Source organism: Acanthochromis polyacanthus, chromosome 17, assembly GCF_021347895.1.
Source record: "Acanthochromis polyacanthus isolate Apoly-LR-REF ecotype Palm Island chromosome 17, KAUST_Apoly_ChrSc, whole genome shotgun sequence".
Classification (NCBI taxonomy): Eukaryota; Metazoa; Chordata; class Actinopteri; family Pomacentridae; genus Acanthochromis; species Acanthochromis polyacanthus.
The window spans coordinates 17771518-17793523 of record NC_067129.1 but is presented as its reverse complement, the minus strand read 5'-3'; the positions used below and the strand labels follow the sequence as shown (position 1 = coordinate 17793523).

Below are 22006 nucleotides of genomic sequence, written 5' to 3'. Positions count from 1 at the left end.
AGTTAGAGGGAAAATCACCATTTGGAGAAGCTGTAAATGACTCATTTTAAATGTGGTTACAAACTGTTTTTTGTTAGATGTCAGAAGCCAAAAAGTTTGAAAAACTGGTTTAATCTTTAAGGATGTCTTGTGTTGTATTTTTAAACGCTTGTTCTATTATCTATCTCGTAAAATCTTCACCTTAAAAGCAACTGAAGCTGTCACATAAATGTAGTGACAAATAAATACAATATATTCCTCTGAAATGCAATGGAGTGGAAGCATAAAACTTGCAGATAATGGAAAGTAAAATACCTCAAAAACTGTACTTAAGCATGAGTAAATGTACTTCATTACGTTTCAACACTAAAATAGCTGCTGTGTAATTTTCCACTTTTATGAAAGCAAGAATTCCAGATTCTTTTAGTTCTTTAGAACATAAATCAACAGACTAATGTGGAGAATTTCCTCAGTCCTTTGAAAATGATGATCTGATGAAGCTTTACTGTCTCATGCAGCACTAGAAGGACTTGCAGTTTACTAGTTAATGAGTTTTGACATGGAGTTTATGCATTGTAAAGTTCAGCAGCAAAACTCTCAAATAAACTGATGCGCTTCTGTATAATTTTTTACATTAAAATCATTCTGATGATATGTCAAAGTGAATCAGTGAGATTTGTTGGGTTCCTCTCGATGCCACAGTACTGTAAAGTCTTCACTTTAATATGTGTAGTGACCTGAGATGACTCTTAGTAATCTTTTATTGTACAATTAAATTAAACTTTCCACGGTAAATGACAGGCTCCATTATAGAACGTTTAGCTCAGTGGAGAATGAAACTGGTATGTACACATGGCTTAGAGCAGCTGAGCAGAGTGGATTCTCTTCAAAACCCCATTCATACGACCAATGGATTTTAGGCACGGGTGATGTCATTGCAATGCAATCCACCACATCCAGATTATCTTTTGAAGCTACAACAGGAAAAGGGGAAGCAGACTGAATTTCCTCCCCTTCCAGCTGCAGTAGAAGTGTGTGCACTGTTTTCAAGGTCAGGGAGGCTTTAAGTGAGCACAACAAGACTGAGCTGAGAGCATTCATCACTAGAATTGCAATTTTCCGATTTGAGAAAAGAAAAAGCCCTGACATCCGTAATAATCGTTAAGTGAATCTATACAGAGAGAATAGATGAGTTTGTTCCATTCACTCACTGTCTGTTCTATTCTTGGGAGCAGGGATGATCTGGCATGTTGTTATTAGGCCTTGTGGTGGAATTTCCCACCGCAGCAGCGCTCACCCGTCTCTGAGACGACAGACTACTGAAGACAGAGAATCTGCCGTGATGATGATGATGATGAAGATGAAGATGAGTCACACAAACAGGAAGCTCAGTCAGACTTGGCAGGAGCTCTCAGCAAGGATTTGATCAATATTAATGACTTATTTATTGCTTCTCAGGTCTCCTTTAAGACTTGAAAACAGACCAATATCTCTATCCATGATTGTTTATAACCATTCAGAAGCCTCGAACTTATCCCAATGCCAAATAGTTAGTTAGTCTTGTTACCATGGGCCCTTAACTTCTTTGTGTCCTTTTTGTAATGTGCTTTTGTTGTGACCTATTGTCCAATCTTTCATTGTGTGTTTCACTGTTATGATGTTTTGTTGTTGTTGTTGTTTTTTGACTAATGACTGTGGATGTAAATTAGCATTGTTGCCATAACCCCGCATATTTACATCTATTACTGTCCATAAATAGGCTTTCTTCAATGTGCGCTATCACGATCAAATAAATAAATGAATCAATCAATAAATAAATAAAATACACAAGAAAGTCTTAGAAAATCTCCTGGTATGTTACAATTTTATGCATTTTCTGTATTTTTAAAATACACAAAATACCACAAAATATCTATCTATCTATCTATCTATCTATCTATCTATCTATCTATCTATCTATCTATCTATCTATCTATCTATCTATCTATCTATCTATCTCCTTATGTTTGCTCTTCTTTTTTCCCAATTTACTGCAATTTTATATGTCACCTGTTTTGTTAAAATACACACATATTAACTAATAAAATTACAGCAAAAGTATTAATTTACATGTTGACTGCAAAAAATTAAAACAAACTCAACATCTCAACAAAACAAAATCAAAAATCTGTCTGGATAAATAGTAATTCAATCTTTGACACTGTGCGACCACAAAATTATACAGTTTTATTTTATTTAAATCAGCTAAAAAATACCATAAATATTTTTCAGATTATTGCATTTGCTGTTTTTACTATTTTTCTAAACCTATATATACCCCCTGTCAAAAGTTTTAGGACACTTTCTCATTCAAATAAAGTAGAACCTGTCCTACAACTTTTGACAGGGGGTGTATTTCATCATATGGATGTGATCAGGGCAGGACTCTGATCATACATGTAAAGTTTCAGGCAGATTGGAGCATGTTCAGGGCGTTTACACAGCATTTGAAATTTCATGGCGAAGGATCAAAATTCCAGAGGCCGCCACAGACACGCCCTTTGACTTTGCAAAAAGATTTTAATAACTTTGGATCATTAAGGCCTCCTTTATGTACTGGCCGAATATGAGGTGAATTGGAGTTTCCCCCTAGGAGGAGTTCTATCTAGAAAAAAAATGAAAAATGGGCAAAATCTGACATTCAATGCAAAATAGCTCACTTCCTGTTGGGTTTGGAATGTGGCTGTCACTGACTTTTTTGTTCAGCCTGATGTGCTGCATATGTGTACCAAATTTGGTAGATACACCCCCTGTCAGAAGTTGTAGGACAGGTTCTACTTCATTTGAATGAGAAAGTGTCCTAAAACTTTTGACAGGGGGTGTATATATTATAGATATATTTCTCCTACCACATTTACTACCAGCTTTTCATTTTTTTACTTTTTAAAAATGCCATATTAATTTATTATTATTATTAATAATAATAATAATAATAATTATTATTATTATTATTATTATTATTATTATTATTATTGCTATTATTATTGTTATTATTATAAAAGACAAAAAATACACATAAGCTTATGTAAAATAAAGACTGCTAAATGTTTTTTAATTATAGAAAATTGTTGCATTTTAAGAGATTTGTTTTCAATAATCTCACAGTATTTTGTTTTGCATGCAGCTACCTGATCTTCATTACTTTTTATAGTGTACCTGGATGATTACAGCTGCTCACTGGTGGACGATAAATGACCACTGTGATAGTTAACACGATACCAGGCGTAAACTAACTGTGACGTCACCCGTTGGTTTCAGCTTCGAGAAAATGAAGCCCGGATTTTGCTACTTCCTGGTCGCCGTTTTGGATTTTTTGGAGCCAGTGACGTAAAAAGCGTCATCAAACAGACTGGACCGGAGAGCAACTCGGGGCAGGATAGGCTGAAGACTCTTATCCCGCCCACATTTTACCGCAGAGGCTTCTGTTGCTGTCTATCAAGTATAGCCACGCCCCCTGGCTCCGCCAACTTTAACGATTTATTTAAAATTCAGTATTGATTTATTTTAAGATCGGCCACCTGATCTCTCATTTTGACCATGAAAACTAACGGGAAAAAAATCCTGAGCTGTAGAAAATCAGTCTATCAAATTTTATTTTTTCCAAAAATGAATATGGAGCAAAAGCTTTTTGGAGCCAACCCTAGCGGACGGCGTGATATTGCAAGTTTTTGACACTTCCGGGTTGGCGTCAATTCTGGAGCCAGATGCTACGTCCACTATATATACAGTCTATGCACGATACAGGACATGTCCATAGCTGATACGTGTTCCCATAGCTCATCCAATTCTCTGGTGACTTCATTGTTTGCATGTCAACATCATCTGTCACAGTAAGGGCGGAGGCTGAACCTGACATCTGTGTTGGTCGGAGAGGATTAGCTCTATCAGTGTTATTACAGTTCCCAGAGACCACAAGGTTGCTAAAGGTCATGGATCACAATCACAATTACAACAGAGCTGCATGTGCTCATTTGTCCTGCACATTCAATAAATCCTTTGACTCATTCGCAGGACAACATTTGGTTCCAGGAGAGTAATTTTACATAATAGTGAAAACTGATACATTTTTGGAAATATTAATGGTAAAGATCAGAAAAAAAAGCAAGTCTGTGCTCTGGCTTCTGCTTGCTTATGGCCTCTCTTCCCTGCAGAAACCTTGTCCTCTTTTTATCTGGACTCAGCTGTTTCCCCCCTCTGGCTCCCAGTGTAATGACCTTTCTCTTCCAGCCAGAACAGAAGAGTCACTCCCCATTTTCCATTGTAGGCTGAAAACTCATCTCATCAAGTGGGGATGTCATGTCACCCACTCAGCTTCCCCTCTGCCGTATCTACCTTTTTTATTTTCTGAAAAATAAATCTCCTGAGCTTTTTATCTTTTAACTTGGCATGTCTGCTTTATAAAATGATTGAGTCATATGCTGTTGCCTGGGCAGCACGGCTCTGACGTGATCTACTCTCCACCTCGACCCATTGTTTTGGTTGTTTTGTAATTTTGATGCTGAAATTGAAGAACCCCTTAGAGTTTTTCACCCTTAATTTATTTACCATCTGCTTCTTCAAATCCACGCGTTTGGTTTTTTTTTTTCGAGATGCAAGCCCAATAACAGGGAGGAGTAAGGAAAATGAGCTTTAGGTATTGTACTCATGGGTGCAGTTTTTGCTTTGTCATTAGGGGAACCCATTTCGCAGAGAGTCTGGGTGTTCCCTCCCAGGAGATTCTGAGCATCGAAAATTTTATTTCATGCATTTTCATGAATTTGTTGCACCAGTTTGTGCCTTTTCGGCATCAATTTATTATGGAAATATTTTATTTATGTAAAGGAAAACACTAAATTCAGACCCCAGACAGTTCAATAAACAAACTGGAATATAATGCAGTAAGACTCTCACGCATTCTGCTTTGCTTTCAAATATGTATTCTAATGTAGATCAGATTTTCTCATGAAGACTGTCCCAGCACTTCGAAAATTAAAGGCCCTAACTGCCATAATGCTGCCAAATAAGAAACCATTCTAAGCTTCACAAAAAACCTTATACCAAGGGGTTGTTTAAAGAACAATTTCCTGTAAGAATTCACTAGAGAACCTCTTAAGATGCATCAAAGAACCATCCTTCCTTTTGGCAGAATCAATGCCAAAGAACTAAAAATGGATTCTTTAAGGAATTATTTTAAAAATCCGTCTTTGTGGATCCACATGGTTCTATTTTGAAAAAAGGCCTTGATAGTAATTCTCAAACAAAAACAAAAAAAGAAATGCAAGAATTTGAAGCATATCTGAGTGCCTGTCATATTTTGATGTGTTGACTGTTGATCAGACAGAACATTTTGCCACCTTTGTCACCTTGGGATTTGGGAAACTTGATAAGCATTTTTCACAGTTTTCTAAAGTACTATAGAACAAACAATGAACCAATTTATTGAGAATGGTCTGCAAAGTAATGAGTGATGAGTCAACACACGTATAGGTGGGATTCAGTTTTCTATCCTCTCTTGTCCTGTGTCTTCTGATAGGAAAAGTAAACCCAATGATGAATGCAGTTATTCCAGGACTTTACTTTATGAGCTCCTCTGTTTCAGCAAGATTTCTGCTACTGCAAATTCAGAACACAAATCTGTGTTTGATCTGTTGATTAAAGACACATGGAGGTGTTGTTACATTTATAAGTAAACTTTATAGTCGTATTGATGAATAAATACTGAGAAGGATATGTCCCCTCCCGGCTGTAATCTCTGTCTGTGACACTAACTGTGATTCTCCTTTTTGCCTGTAGAGGTCAGTAGTGCGACCACTCTGTATTGCCTCTTCCGTAAATAAGCAGTAGAAGAAGAAGGAGGAGGAGGAGGCGGAGCGGAGAGTTTGAAAGTAGCGGGCAGGAACAACATCTCATTCATGTAACTGGTCAAAGTAAGACGGGAAAAGAACAAAAGTTAATGACGTTACACGTAATAACAACCGAAATTCAAAAGGTAAGGGTTTGATCCGAGTGTGACCGATGTTGGTGTTTTATTCTGTCAAGCAGTACCGCTGAATAAAACTTTCGTGATATTTGAACGTTGGAGGAAACGTGTAAAGATAATAATGTCAGCGTATTGCTAAAAACTACAGCTAGAAAGTTGAGCTGACCCCAGGTTTAATCTATCTAATTATCCGTCATCTAGGTTCAATGCAGTTTGTTTTGTAATGTTTTCAGTTCAGTTACGGTTGCAGTGTTAACGGTGAAGATGGTAACTTGCTTGCTGTGTGTCTTCGCCGATGTGAACGTTTCCCATTGCTAGCTACGAGCCACACTTAGCACCGATACATATCAATTGAGTGCGCTAACAAGACTGGTAAAGTCATATTACATTCAAGAACAGAGTCATTTTCCAGCATGACAACAGTTTATTGGACATCTTAGTTTTGACTCTAGGCTGTAACGTACACAGACAAGTCATGGAGTTGCTCCACAGACAGCGAACAACAATGGAGCAACTCTTTGGAAACTATGACAACAGACATGGTTGTTCAGAGACATGAGGACATTTTCTCTGTCATTACAAAAATACTTCAACCAGAGATGTTCTCAACAATCAAAAAATATGTGTCCTTATTTAACACAAAGACAGTTGTCAACATACAACTACCGTTCCAAAGTTTGGTGTCTCTTAGAAATGTCATTATTTTTGGAAGAAAGGCATTTTTTTCGGATGACATTAAATTAATCAGAAATACAGTATGCGCAGTGTTAATGACTATTCTAGCTGGAAACGACTGATTTTTAATGGCATATCTACATAGGGGTACAGAGGAACATTTCCAGCAACCATCACTCCTGTGTTCTAATGCTACATTGTGCTAGCTAAAGGTGTTGAAAGACTAATGGGAGACGCCAGTGTTTACAAACAGTGACGTCACGGAGTCACGTGATTACCGCGCTGGTTGGCAAGAGGAACCAGAGGAACAATGGCTGATAACTATCCTTCCGTGAAATTGTCCGATTATGCTCAATCCTTCCTTATCACCTGAGGCCCGACAAATATACGTGAGTAAGCTGAGATATCAGGGAAACAGTAAAACCTTGCCAGATCCCTACAATTTGAAGACTGGGTGGGTTGACGATCCTTCATTGTGACCCGACATTTCCTTCACCGACATTTATTTTTAATTGATTGACACCGCTGGGCAGTTCACCCACCCAAAAATATATAATTATGAATTAAAAATAATATGTCTTCTGTTAATCTTCAACAAGATGTCAAAGAAACTTCAAGAAGTTGCTGTATTTTTTGTCTGCAGTATGGCTTTTATGTAACAGTAACAGACCCACAGCATTGGTGATCGAAAATAGGACAATTCTAAAAAACGATCGCTAGACGCATACAGAAACAAATATGGTTACAAATAGGAGGCTGCTGGCTTAAGGAGATGTTATTGAATATGCTTCATTCGACTTTAGTATACTTTCATCGCCTAAAAAGCGATCGGTAACACATGACAACACTGAACCAAACCGAAAGTGTAGAGATCGCTTCACGCGAAGGATGCGACACTAAATCAATATCTTTTGGTAAATAAGCTCAAAGTTGGACATACTAAACATGCTAAACTGTTGAATAGTTTACCTGAAGAAAAGTGGGAGCCACAGACACGATCTCTGCTGCTTACTGGGGTACAATTTTTCCTGTTGATGGCTGAAGCCACCGCCATCTTCCCTCTCCTGACATCGGTATTCGGTGAAATTTCAAGCCTGATCCCTTCTCAAAACGCTTCGTACAACCAACAACTACACACGCTATTACCATTGTGGTAAATACATGTGCAATTTCATTCATGAAAAGCGATAACTTTACGTATTTGTTTCAAACCCGATACTGTTCTCGTAGCAAGCCGTTATGTTACTGCCGGTTCTTGCCAACCAGTAGCAGTCTTGTACCACGTGACCACAGCAAATGACGACACGCTGGCGTCTCCTATAGATAGATAGATAGATTTCAGCTGACGTCACACATCCGGGCTATTAGCTGGTCCGCCATATTGTGTGTCGAGTGTTGAAATTGTTGTGGTCAGGAGTCAGCGAGCAAGATAAATAGTTTGAAGTGGCCTGGGGGAACAAGTGTTTGATTGAGCAAGATAATATAGTTTGCAGTGTGACTAGGGACAGAAATGGTTCACACCTGTTGTGTCCTGAGGCACCACACTTGGCTTGCCAGGATCAATAGGAAAGACTTCATAACTTCTCCTCATACAAGGATTTGCTCTGATCACTTCATGACTGGTGCCTGGTTTTGTTTTGTTTTTTTTTGTTTTTTTTAGCTCCCATTCAGTTTAATCTCTCCATTCACATCGAAGTAGCCCACTTGACCCCCACCCCACTCCACCTCAGTCTATGAGCCTAGCTGCCTCTCCCAGCTGGTCATTGGTAAAACAATGAGATTAGATACACTCTGGTTGGTTACAACTATGAAAATATGTTTAATTAACCTCATTAATTTGAGTTCAAGTGATATCAAATATATAATCTCATATCTATGACCCACTAACGAGTAAGATATGTGTGTATGGAAAGTTAACTAGTCTGCCCATTTTATTAAACAAAACTCTCCATGATCAGTCACAAATTTGAAATAATGTTTTTGAAATAAATTTACAGTGTTAGTTGATGTCCCCAAAGCTGTTGAAAAAGAACTTTTTTTGTTATTATTGTTATTAGAATTATTATTTATCGTCATTATTATTATTACTATTATGTTGGATATTTTCCAATAAAACTTTTTGGTGTTTAATGGTACATTATGACAGCCATGCTAAATTCCCCTAAAATGAATATTATGTTCATCAAAATATTTTTAAATGGCATTACTGATGTTGTGGAATTTTTTTTCAGGCAAACCTTCTGATCTCTACAACACCACTCATCCAGATTGGGCACCATCCCTGAAGCTGGCTGCCGAAGAGATGGCCACACCCTCATCAAATAAGTCTGCGGCGTTATCAGAGATCCACCGAGAGACATCCGAAGAGGAAAAGACGCACTGAAACAGAGGACAGCATGCCAGCTCCACTTGTCACTTTGAGTGTAACAGACCAGCAGAAATGCCACTTCAAATTAAGTGGAACACTGGGAGACAAGGATGCATCAGAACAATTATCATCAGATGTGTGTGATTCTTCAATATGTGCCAAGATAAAAAGGGAATGCCAGCGTTTGACAACAGAGGACAAGGAACTTAAGGATGCCTTGGATGACACGAGATTCACTGAGGAATCATTCTGGAACAATGCCAAGAAAGTACGCTATTACACTGGCCTGCCGGGTTTTGAAACTTTGATGGCAGTCTTCGCCGTTGTCGCACCATATATTCTTCAGAGTAATCGGGTTTCACTTTCAAAGTTTGAAAAATTGATTCTTGTCTTCATGAAATTAAGATTGAATTTGCCACTGCAGGACTTGGCGTACCGCCTTGGTGTTTCCAAGGCTACTGTTTCCCAGACATTCCTTGCAATCATTCATGTAATGTATGTGAGACTAAAGTGCTTGATTTTTTTTTTTGGCCAGAGCGAGAACAAATCCAGGCATCAATGCCTATGGAATTTCGTAAAACACTTTGGTGTTAAAGTGGCGGTTATAATAGATTGCTTTGAGATTTTCATTGAGCGTCCATTAAATTTGCTTGCACGTGCGCAAACGTGGTCCTCATGTAAGCATCGTAACACCGTAAAATTCCTTATAGGGATAACACCTCAAAGCTCAATTTCGTTCATATCAAAGGCATGGGGTGGGCGTGCTAGTGATAAATACATCACTGAACATTGTTTTAGCTGACAGAGGGTTTGACATCAAAGAGAGTTGGATTTATGTGTGCTGAAGTAAAAATACCTAGCTTTACTAAGGGAAAGGCCCAGCTACCTGCACTTGAAGTAGAGAGCAGCAGGAACGTTGCACATGTACGCATACATGTTAAGAGAGTTATTGGACTGGCTCGAAATAAATATACTCTTCTTTCGGGGACCATGCCTCTGAACTACTTGTCTTGTAATGAAAGTGAGATCCCTGTTGTTGATAAGATACTTACAGTGTGTTGATGTTTGACCAATATGTGTGAATCTGTTGTTCCATTTAATTGACTGCAAAAGACAGGGGCAGGTAACATATTTTAAATCAGTGTGATAAAAATGTGGGTGAGGTTTATAAATTGTACATTCCAGTGGTCTCTCATCACATCTCTGAATTTGCAGATTGTGTGTTATATGGAATAAATTATAGTGAAAATCTCTTGTGCTTGCATCATTCTCAATATATTGTATCACTCATTCATCCAGATTTGTTCATATTGCAACCAGTGAAATTATGTGGTATATTTTGTAGGGGGGTTATTGAAGAGATCAACTGGACATAAATTTTCAAGACAAAGTAATACATGGAAGGTATGACTTCAGGTTTGGTACTTAGAATTCAATGATGTAAACCATAGTCTCAGATGTTTCATTCACAGTTATATTTGTTATGAGATAAATGTAAGGTGTAATGTAATGCAACAATTTCAGAAGCAATGTTATTTGGACCAGATGATATTTGTACATTGATGGTAAATTGTAAGTATGTCAACTGCAGAAAAGATCTGAAATACAAGGTAATTCTGTGTTTAGATGTACATAAGTATAGTCTTGGGTAATGACAGTGATTGACTAATCCTACCATCATATAATCAACTTTGTTTTTCTGGATTGAACATGGAATGAAGAAAGCTTGTATCAGAAAAAGAAGTATCCGCATATGTTGTACTTGTACCATGATACTATATTCATCAGCATTCAACATGAAATTAATGATTCAGTTGACTTTATTAACATATGCAAAAAAGCTATATATGTGCCATTCACATTAATTTAAAAGTATGCCACAGTATAGGTAATGTTTTATTTATACAGGATTTAATAATGCATGATTTGCGCATAAAAAGATTTATTTCTAACGAACTACACTCACAAAGCAGATCGACTTCGTGCCACTCACAGAACCAAACTATTGACATAACAGGAAAAAAATCAGATTTTTTTATATGTATTTAGAAAAAATGATTTATTCCAATCCTGTTGCCACAAATATATTGTTATTACATTTTAGCTTCTTCTTTGTATAATACTCTGCGAATTCTGGAAACTTCCTACATTCTGGGCATACCAATTACCTTTGGGGGCACGTTTAATGTTCACACACTTGTAGTGTAACCACTGGTACGGACAGTTTTCATTGTCACATCCAATCACATTGTCATAGCTGTTGTCATATACCTTACGACATATGCAAATGATAAGTTCCTGCTCATTGTTTGCAGCTACACCATTGTTACCATTCTTTGCAGGAACAGGTTGGGGTAAATGAGTACAGCTTGATTGTTGGTCATTGGTTACATTTCTGCATGGTTTCCTTACAGAATAATACTTGGCCACCAACTCTGGTATAAGAACCTGTTTGAAAAAAGCTTCTGCTTTGCTGCTAGCACTCTCCCAAAATGAAATATCTGGTTCAATTTATTCAATATTAATGTCTGTTTCCGTCCAAACAACAAAGTCACAGTAGTCCCGGTTGCAAATAAAAATTTGTACCTTGATAATATCTATGGGACCTTTTAAGTCTTAACTTCCCATCAACCTCTTCCGGGCATGATTTTTTGTCCAATGACTCTGCCAGATTTTTTGTTCCGTGCACAATATGGACATTTCACTTCTACAGTCCCGAGGCCACAACAAGCACATGACACCAGTGAGTCAGGTGAGGTCCCCATGAAGAGATAATCTGCATTTAGGACCAGTCCACTGGGCACACAGTCAAAATTGTCATGTTTGCTCTTCATGTTTTCATGGTAGAGACCAAGTGCTGTGTTCTCATGGGCACATCCCCACTTTGTGGCCTTTGTGAAAAACTTTACAGACTCTGGATAACATATGGCCTGTATGATACTCTTGGCTGGTTGGGTGGGTGAAGTGTGACAGACTGACCTGAGGTGTGAAGCAGTTATTCGGCCAGTCCTAAAACGAAACCAGGCTCTGTTGTTGGACTGTCTCCTGGTGTACTTCTTTACATTTTCTGCCTGGTTGGCAGTGACATTTATGCTTTGGAATATGCCTTCATAATGAGCATCCAACTCTGTTTTCTCCATCCCAACACCACGAATTGTCATAAAGTTCACTCAGAATCAGTGGAAATGAGTCACCCCAGTGAGAATGGATGTAATGTTCTGCATACTCAGGCATGACAGATAACACCACAGGTTTGCTACCAGTTCTGTGAAGTTGTCCAACAAACACAGACAACTCCTCATCACCCAACTCAGCAACTGTTGGCAGATTCTGATGTGTGGATGGCTATTTGGGGGAAGTGAATCCACCAATCTCCTCATCCAGATTTCTTTTCATAGTCCTGGCTGAGGTGAAATTTATTTCTGGATTGTCTGTATTCAACATTTTTATTCCTGTGGGTAGCAGCCAGTAAGCCGGTTCCTGTGTAACAGTCTTTGATTGTTGAATTTTCACTGCAGATCATAGGTGAAAGTAAGCCGGAATATACTGGCCTCTTCTACCGGAACGCCTCTGAAAAGCAACTTTCACTCATGCATACAATGCGAGCCCTTTCTTTTTCAAGCAACATTTCACCGAAATAAGTGTAAAATTGATGATACATAAAACTCATCTCCAGACTACATCTTCTGTGACGTGTTGAACAAGGTTAATGCGCCTGACGAGCACTAGGCTATTATATGTACGATACAGTACTCGCTTACCGTGATAGGTTGCAGCTTGTAGTAGGCAGTCACTCGCTGTAGTGTAACGTTAATCCAATGTCCACTGTTGTGTGTTTTTTTTTGTGCAGACAACAGGGTAGTCATTTTGCAAAATAAACAAACATAAATCCACAAGTAATAAATTGTGAAGTTTCATGTCTCGTGAAATACTCTCCGTCTCTCTGTCATGCGAGCAGCATCACTCCTTCCGCAAACAAGCACACGTGGAAGTGAGGTAAACTCAATGCGCTCTTTTCATTGGATGGCTGGTTGCCTAGGTGATGTAATGTCGGTGACGTTCCTTTTCACCATTCAGGTGCCGCATTTGCCATTTTCTCATTTTTAGGGTGTTCTTGACTTTGATATGTTCAGTTATACAATATTAAACTATAAGATGCAAATCCAAGCATGAAGAAAAGAGAATTTGCAACTGCAGTACTAATGTTAGCTTTCACACACGTTATAAAAGCTTGGGGCATTATTAACCACACTTGATTTACAATTGTGTGTCTTTATAAGGAATGCTCCTTAGGAGGTTGAATAATTTTGAAACTGCACTAGTTATTAAAATTAACATTTGTGTGGAATTAGAGAAAACCCTTGTATTATTGGTTACATTCAGTTGTTTAAAATCCACTTGTATGTTAAATTTATTCCAAACAACTTAAAAGTTGTAGATAGTACCGTAATTTCCGGACTATAAGCCGCTACTTTTTCTCACACTTTGGACCTTGCGGCTGATATGTCCGGCTAATAATCATACATAAGGTGGAATTTACAGAAGTACATTTTATTTGAAAAGCCAGTATATTTACAAACCCTAACTGAATTGATATTTAATTTGTATGAGCATTCTCAATGCTGTGGCATGAGATTCTTGCTGAAAATCCTGTCAGAAGAATCCGTAAGAATAATCCCGAGGAGCAGTAATCAGTCTAATCAGTGTGTTTCAATGCTTTGCAATGACAAACTTAAAAATAAAAACATAATTTCAGTTGGGCACTTCTCCTCATCTCTTGCTTCAACAGTCCTGTTATCAAAATATGTACATTAGTTAAGGTGGACATGAGACATGGAGGGGTGTAAGGTAAAAGAGTGATTTATTTGAACAAAAGTTAAGTGGAGGTTGACGACTGGCTGGTTTGGGAGGTGGACGGCTGGAGTGATCGAGGTAGAGCTGAAGGCCGAGCGCAGGAAACACTGGAGCTCTGGAGGACTGAGGTAGCAGCAGGTAGTATCTACACAGGAGAGCACAAACTGTCAGGAAAATAGGAATCTCTGAGTCATTAAAAGGAGAATACTCAGTTGAATGACCGGAGAAGCAGTTTGCAGTTGTTGTACCAAACACGCAGAAAAATCTGGGACCAGAGAAGAGAAAAGTCCAGGTTTTATGGAGGAGCTGATGATCTGGAATGAGCTGCAGGGAGATGAGCCACGTCTTCAGGATCACACTGAAAGGAAACCAGAGAGAAGAGAAAAACGAGAGACGGACCGAACCAAACCAAACCCAAAACATGAAACATAACAGGAAATCCTCACCATTTTGTCAATTTTTTCTGTATTTTTTTTCTTTATAGATGTTAAAACATCAGAAAGAATCATCATTAACATTGATGAAATCTAGTAATAACATTTGTAAATGACCATAGAGACTTTAGGAGGGTCTGACCTCCCTAACCTCAACCCTTTGGAAATGCTCCATCCTAAGATGACTCTCATTGTTTAGACAATTAGTTTTCATTTCAGAAAATAGTTTCTAGATCTCACCAGTTAATAGAGTGAATCATAACAAGTCACACAAAATATGACTCTCATTGTTTACATGTTTAAAAGATTAATTGTTGAAAATGTAATTTGTAGAATTACAATAACAATGAAAAATTATTTGGATGGAGCATTTCCTGAAGACCCTCCTGAAGTCTATCCTGCTTTATACTCCTTGTATCTAATATGTTTTGTCAGTTAAATTGTGAAAGAGGCACAGAAAAAATATTTTAAAACGATCATTACTGAGCAACATCTGAAACATTTGTCATTGTTTTTTTGTTTGTTTTTGTCTGAAGTATATTTATACGTTTTTTCTTTGAAGATTTTGTGACAAAACTTACAATCAACTACAAGAAAAGACTGATTATGAACAATAATGTCATCAAACAGAAACATTTGTAACAGAGGATAAAGACTTAGGAGGGTCTGACCCTCCCTAACCTCAACCCTTTGGAAATGCTCCATGCTAATATGACTCTCATTGTTTACATGTTAAAAATCAATCAAATATTGTAAATGTCATTTGAAGAAATACGATACTAACAATGAAAAATTATTTGGATGGAGCATTTCCTGAAGACCCTCCTAAAGTCTATCCTGCTTTTACAATCTCTTCAGATATGTACTACAATTCCTTTGCTGAATAGTCACAGAAAAATTTGTTACAGTTATTGCTCTATTTTCTAGGATCTGGATGAATTTCTTCAGTGTCTACAAATGTTTACAGAAATTATTTAAACTGAACACTTGTTTGTAATTTTCTGTAGATCACTCAGTAACAGTAACAGGAGTAACAGAGGATGAAGACTTTAGGAGGGTCTGACCCTCCCTAACCTCGACGCTTTGGAAATGCTTCATCCTAAGATGACTCTCATTGTTTACATGCTAAAAATAGATTAATTGTCGAAAATGTAATTCGTTAGAATTACAATAATAACAATGAAAAAGTGATTTGGATGGAGCATTTCCTGAAGACCCTCCTAAAGTCATCTCCTGCTTTTACAATCTCTCAGATATGTACTACAATTCCTTTGCTGAATAGTCACAGAAAAAATTGTTACAGTTACTGAGGAACATTTTAAACTTTGCTCTATTTTCTAGGATCTGGATGAATTTTCTTCAGTGTCTACAATGTTTACAGAAATTATTTAACTGAACACTTGTTTGTAATTTTCTGTAGATCACTCAGTAACAGTAACAGGAGTAACAGAGGATAAAGACTTTAGGAGGGTCTGACCCTCCCTAACCTCAACCCTTTGGAAATGCTCCATCCTAAGATGACTCTCATTGTTTACATGTTCAAAATAGATTAGTTGTTGAAAATGTAATTTCAAGAATTACAATAATAACAATGAAAAAGTGATTTGGATGGAGCATTTCCTGAAGACCCTCCTAAAGTCATCTCCTGCATTTATACTCCTTGTATCTAAATGTGTTTGTTAGTTAAAATTGTGAAAGAGGCACAGAAATTTTTTTCTAAAACTATCATTACTGAGCAACATCTGAAACATTTGTCATTGTTTTTTTGTTTGTTTTTGTCTGAAGTATATTATACGTTTTTCTTTGAAAATATTGTGACAAAAATTACAATCAACTGCAAGAAAAGACTGATTATGAACAATAATGTCATCAAACAGAAACATTTGTAAAAGAGGATAAAGACTTTAGGAGGGTCTGACCCTCCCTAACCTCAACCCTTTGGAAATGTTCCATGCTAATATGACTCTCATTGTTTACATGCTAAAAATCAATCAAATATTGTAAATGTCATTTGAAGAAATACGGATACTAACAATGAAAATTATTTGGATGGAGCATTTCCTGAAGACCCTCCTAAAGTCAACTCCTGCTTTTACAATCTCTTCAGATATGTACTATAATTCCTTTGCTGAATCGTCACAGAAAAATTTGTTACAGTTACTGCTCTATTTTCTAGGATCTGGATAAATTTTCTTCAGTGTCTACAAATGTTTACAGAAATTATTTAAACTGAACTATAGGTTACTTGCGTAACCCTGGTTCTCAGAGTAGCATGAGTGAGATGTCTCACTATGGGATACGCCCCCTGCGTATGCCTCAGAAGCACTTATCTCATTACACCAATCCTGATTGGCTGGTGATCGCGACGCCTGCGTCAGGTGGAGCCACCTACCCTTAAGTAGCCTGCGCTACCACACAGCATCACTCAAAATAAGCACCTCTTCTCGCTTTGCCCAGCAAGAAGGGCTGTTCTGGTGAGACATCTCACTCATGCTACTCTGAGAACCGGGGTTACGCAAGTAAACCTATAGTTCTCATTCCTAGCATTCGTTTCGATGTCTCACTATGGGATATGGAAACTCCCGTATTGCCAGACATGCTTATCTCAAGTCAACCACCAGCACTCTGGGAACGGCCCTCTGCTCTAACGGGTCCAGTACTCAGTACTGCATGAGCCAAGCTCAGAGCAGAGATATCCAGCTTATAAAAGCGGACAAAAGTGAGAGGTGAAGACCAGCTTGCTGCTGCACAAATCTCCTGAATTGAGACCCCTTTTTAAAAGGGCCCAGGATGCAGCCAGGCCACGTGTAGAATGAGCCCGCAGGCCCATAGGAGCCTGCAGGCCCTGAGAAGTGTAGGCCAGGGCAACTGCTCCCACAATCCAGTGGGAGAGCCGCTGCTTTGTGATGGGTCTGCCCCTGTAGGGGCTAGCCCAGGACACAAAGAGCTGGTCACTCCTCCGAAAACCCTTTGTCCTATCCATATAAATCCGCAAGGCATGGACTGGACACATCATGTGCAACCGCTGTTCTTCAGGAGAAGAAAATGGCGGTGGAGAAAATGCTGTAAGAACAATGGGAGTGCATGAGCCAACCACCTTGGGCACAAAAGCAAGGTGGGGCTTCAGTGACACCCTGGCATGCCCAGGAGCAAACTGAGTGCACGAGGAGTGCACTGAGAGTGCATGAATGTCACTCACACGCTTGGCAGAGGCCAACGCCAGCAGCAGCCCTGTCTTCAGAGACAGGTGCTTCAGGCTAGCCTCTTCCAGTGGTTCAAATGGAGCCCCGGAGAGCCCATTCAAGACCACTGCCAAGTCCCATGGGGGGGCCAGTGACCTGGAAACAGGAAGCAGCCTGCGTGCCCCTTTCATAAAATGGCAGGCTAAAGGATGTTGGCTAGCCGTCTTTCCTTCAAATCCCACATGACATGCTGCAATAGCAGCCAGATACACCTTAATTGTGGAGAAAGCTTTTTGTTTGTCCATCAAGCTCTGCAGGAAAGACAAAATTACACTAGCAGTGCACTGAAAGGAGATGTGTCCTCTCTTCTGACACCACTCCTCAAACACCCTCCACTTACAGTCATAAAGAGACCTGGTGGAGGATGCTCTAGCACTCTGAATAGTGTTAATCACACTCTGCAGGAGCCCTGTAGTATTTAGATTACACCACTCACGGGCCAGGCCCATAGGGCCAGGCGTTCGGGGTGTGGGCGAAATACTGCTCCCCCTGCCTGGGACAGCATATCCCTGCGCAGGGGAATCTGCCATGGCTGTCCCGACAGGAGCTGATATATCTCAGCCAGCCAGTGCATGGCCAGCCAGTGCGGAGCTATCAGAATTAGTGTGTGGCGATGCTCTCTGACTCTGTCCGGAGTCGGAGGTATCAGAGCCAACGGGGGAAAAGCGTATAGGAGGACCGGCGGCCAGACGTGCGCGAGCGCGTCCACGCCGAGCGGCGCACCTGGATCGCGTATTGAGAAAAACAGCGGACACTGTGCGTTTTCTCTCGACGCAAACAGATCCACCGCGGCTCTGCCGAAGCAGGCCCACACCTGCTCTACGATGGCTGGATGTAGTGTCCATTCCCCGTAGAGCGGCGCGCCCCTGGACAGCAGGTCTGCCCCCCGGTTCAGAGCCCCCGGGACATGGGTGGCTCTCAGAGACAGGAGATGCTTGCTGCTCCAGAGGGTCAGTCTGCGTGCCAGCATGTCTAATTGCCGGGAGCGCAGACCCCCCTGACGGTTGATATATGCCACCGTCTTTGTATTGTCCGTTCTCACCAGGACATGATGTCCACTGAGAAACGGAAGAAAGCGTCTCAGCGCAAGAAATACCGCTAAGAGCTCCAAATAGTTTATGTGAGAGCGCTGGAGATCTTTGCTCCAGATGCTCCTCACACATCGGCCCTCGCATATACCGCCCTAGCCAGACATGCTCGCGTCTGTAGTGATCACTTTCCGGGACAGAACGGGGCCCATAGGCTCCGCCTTCACCAGGAAAGCTGGGTGGTGCCAGCGGCGCGGCGCCATTACGCATGGCGCGCTGACCATCACCCTCCGTGCGCCATGACGCACAGGGTCCAGCCTGAGGGAGGACACCCATCGCTGGAATTCCCTCATGTATAGGTGACCGAGCCGGACTACAAGGATGGCTGAGGCCATCAGCCCCAGTAGTCGGAGGCATAATCTGAAAGGAACCCGACTGTGTAGGGTGAAGCGTGAGAGGCAGGCTCTGAAAGCTTTCACCCTCACTGCTGACAGACGAGCTGTGAATGACACCGAGTCTAGTGATAATCCCAGGAAGATTATTTTCTGCACTGGAGATAACACACTCTTTTCTGGGTTTATCATGAAACCCAGGTCGACCAGGTGTTTTATGAGGGTGTGTGTTTGCACTATGGCTTCCTCTTTGGACCATGCCAGGAAGGAGCCAATCGTCCAAATACGTGGCCAGCCTGATGCCCTGCTGTCGTAGCGGGGCAATGGCTGCCTCGGTACAGTGCACAAACACTCTCGGGCTCAATGATAGACCGAAAGGGAGCAATCTGTACTTGTAACAGACACCCAGAAAAGCGAACCTCAGATATTTCCTGTGCGGAGGATAGATCGGAACATGGAAATATGCGTCCTTCAGGTTGACTGATGTGAACCAGTCGTTCTGACGCAACATACGAAGCAGGGATGCGTGTGTGAGCATCCTGAACTTGTATGTTCTGAGGTATTTGTACAGGGCCCGGAGATCCAGGATTGGGCGAATCCCGGTCCCTCCTCATTTGGGGACCAGAAAATACCTGGAGTAAAAGCCGCTCTGACATTGTTCGGGGGGCACTACGCATATTGCTCTCTTTAACAACAGCGAGTGAATTTCCTCCTGAAAAACACGAGCTGACTCTCTGCGCACCTGAGAATGCACTATACCTGAGAAGCGAGGGGGAACAGCAGCAAACTGAAGCCTGTAACCCCGTGAGATCGTTCTCAGAACCCAGGCTGAGCTTGTGATCGCGGCCCATCTCTCTGTCATCAGAGAGAGAGATGTGACAGCCTCTGACACACCGCCTGTCACCGGAGCCTCCAATAACGGTGTTATTGGGCCCTCTAGTGGTGGGATATGGCCGTGACGCTTGGGTGTCACTGTGCATGTGCCGGGTGTTAGTGCATTGGCAGATTCGGTACCCCTCTGGGCCCGGAGCTGGGATGTAGTCCGCTCCGGACCCGGAACCGGCACCGAACCGCTTATTGTGTTCTCGTTTGTTAATTGTGACTGTGCCCTTGACCAGAGGTCTGGATGCGGCAGTGAACACCTTTTTATTAAACAAGAACAATGGTGTGTGCTTGTGTGACTTAGACGAGGGACAGAGCCTGCTGGCCCCACAACGAAGTCTCTTTCCCCTTCCGCTGGGATGCGTTGTTGCCACACTGGCAGCGCACGCAGCGGCGGGGACTCGTGGGCTTGGGAAACCCGGAGTAGCACACTGTGGAAGGGAACCGGTGGGGCTGGTGAACGGGAACAGGCAGCACCGGCACCGGTGGGAAGAGGGGAGGCCGTCAGGCTGCCCTCTTCTTCTTCCTGGCCTGCTGACTGGTAGTCTGCGCGGTCTGTACCGGCGAAGCTGCCGTCATTGCGGGGGCCTTTCTGGGCCAGCCGGTCCTCGCCTCCTGTCTGCTTGGAGCATTAGGGGCAGGATGGGCTATCGGTCGTGTCAGGATTTTAAACTGAGAGATCGGAGGCCGTGCCGCACCCGACGCGAAGCTCTGCCGCGGGGTTGGGGCCGGTGTGGGCTCGGCTTTGCGAGGGAGGCAGAGCTGGAGAGCTTCGTCCTCCTTCTTCTTCGCCTCGCAGCGTTGCTGCATTGAGGCGAGAGCGGAGCCAAATATGCCGTCTGGAATGACCGGCATGTCCAAAATGTCCTCCTTCTCTCTGTCAGATAGGTTGGTCAGGTTGAGCCATCTGGCTCTTTCCTGCAACACCATCATTCCCAGAGATTTTCCCGTGGCTTGGACCACACAGCGCTGTATGCGGAGGCAGATATCCGTTATCACGGTAATCTCGTCCCACACCGCTGGGTCAGGCTTGGTCGTCATATCTTCACATAGCTCAGCTTGGTATGCTGCGAGCATGGAAGAGACGTTCAGTGCTCTGACAGTCAGCGCTGCAGCCCTGTAAGCTCGCTCCGTCATGGCTGACTGGAAGCGGTCTGCTTTGGATGGCAGTGTGGGGTTCCTGGAGGAGGTAGTCAGTTGCGGGTGCAGGTGCGTGGCGACTAACGGCTCCATGGGGGGCATGCGGAGAATGCCAAGCTTCTCCATGCCCTCACAATCCAGGGAGGAAGCTCCGTGTATTGGGCTTTTGCTGGTGAACGGGTGATCCTTCCATGAGGAGGACACCTCGTCGAGCAGCTCAGGGAAGACAGGGAGTAACTGTTTTGCCGTCCTCGTAGCCTGGGGGAATTTCTTCCCTTCATAACGGGATCTGGTGGTCTCCGTTATCACAGCAGGCCAAGGGATGTTCAGCCGGGATGCAGCGTGTTTGCACACGGACTGCATATCCATGCTGATGGAGGGGAAGCGGCCGCTTCCCCCTCCTCGTCCCTGAGGGCAGCTACAGCGCCTGGTGTGGCAAACTGAGCGGAGGGGATGAGGACATCGTCCTCACTCTCATCCTCCTCGGATATGAGGAGCTCCGAGGTAGCCTCGTCGTCATCCTCGTAATCCAACTCCAGTACGTCTTCCATAAGCGGGGCCGGAGCGGCTAGGTCTAGCTGGGAGCCCCAGCTAGCGCTAGCGCGTGGTCCGGTGTCCGCGGCCGTCCCATCCTTGGTCTCGCCGGTGACTGGTGGGTCACCCGGGGACAAGTAGGGGTCCTGGCCAGACAAGCTAGCTTGGCGTGCTAGGCGTCGTCAGAGACTCTTCATGGTGAAGCGGGAGCAGTGCACACATGAACCGGGGGCTTCAATAGCCTGTTGGGCGTGTTGCAGCCTGAGGCAAAACGAGCAGACCTGGTGTGAGTCACGGCTCGATATTTTATTGCCACAGGCACAGAGCCGAGCCCCGGAGTCTCCATTTCCTCTGGTGTGAGGCGCATGGGCATCCATCCTGATTAGCTGGATTGCTGAACAGGAGACGCCGTGAATTAGCTGATATGCTAATTAACAAAGAACGGTGTTAGCTGGTGTGCTAATTCACCGAAACGGTGTT

The 22006-nt window shown here is 42.0% G+C and overlaps 1 protein-coding gene and 1 long non-coding RNA gene across 3 annotated transcripts in view; one reads left to right on the top strand and one right to left on the bottom strand.

Moving 5' to 3' along the window:
- The first annotated feature begins 5871 nt into the window (after window positions 1–5871).
- Window positions 5872–22006, top strand: part of kif4 (kinesin family member 4) — a 62148-nt gene continuing 46013 nt past the window's right edge. The window contains exon 1 of one of the 2 annotated variants that reach the window (XM_051937857.1): window positions 5872–5986. The gene's annotated coding sequence lies outside the window, so the exon portion shown is untranslated. The remainder of the gene's footprint in view (window positions 5987–22006) is intronic. The other variant, XM_051937853.1, reaches the window with a different exon arrangement.
- Window positions 13886–16319, bottom strand: LOC127530622 (uncharacterized). Its single transcript, XR_007937268.1, has 3 exons — window positions 15786–16319; window positions 14123–14450; window positions 13886–14019 (listed from the first exon to the last, which is right to left on the bottom strand). It is a non-coding gene; the product is annotated as an uncharacterized LOC127530622 (long non-coding RNA).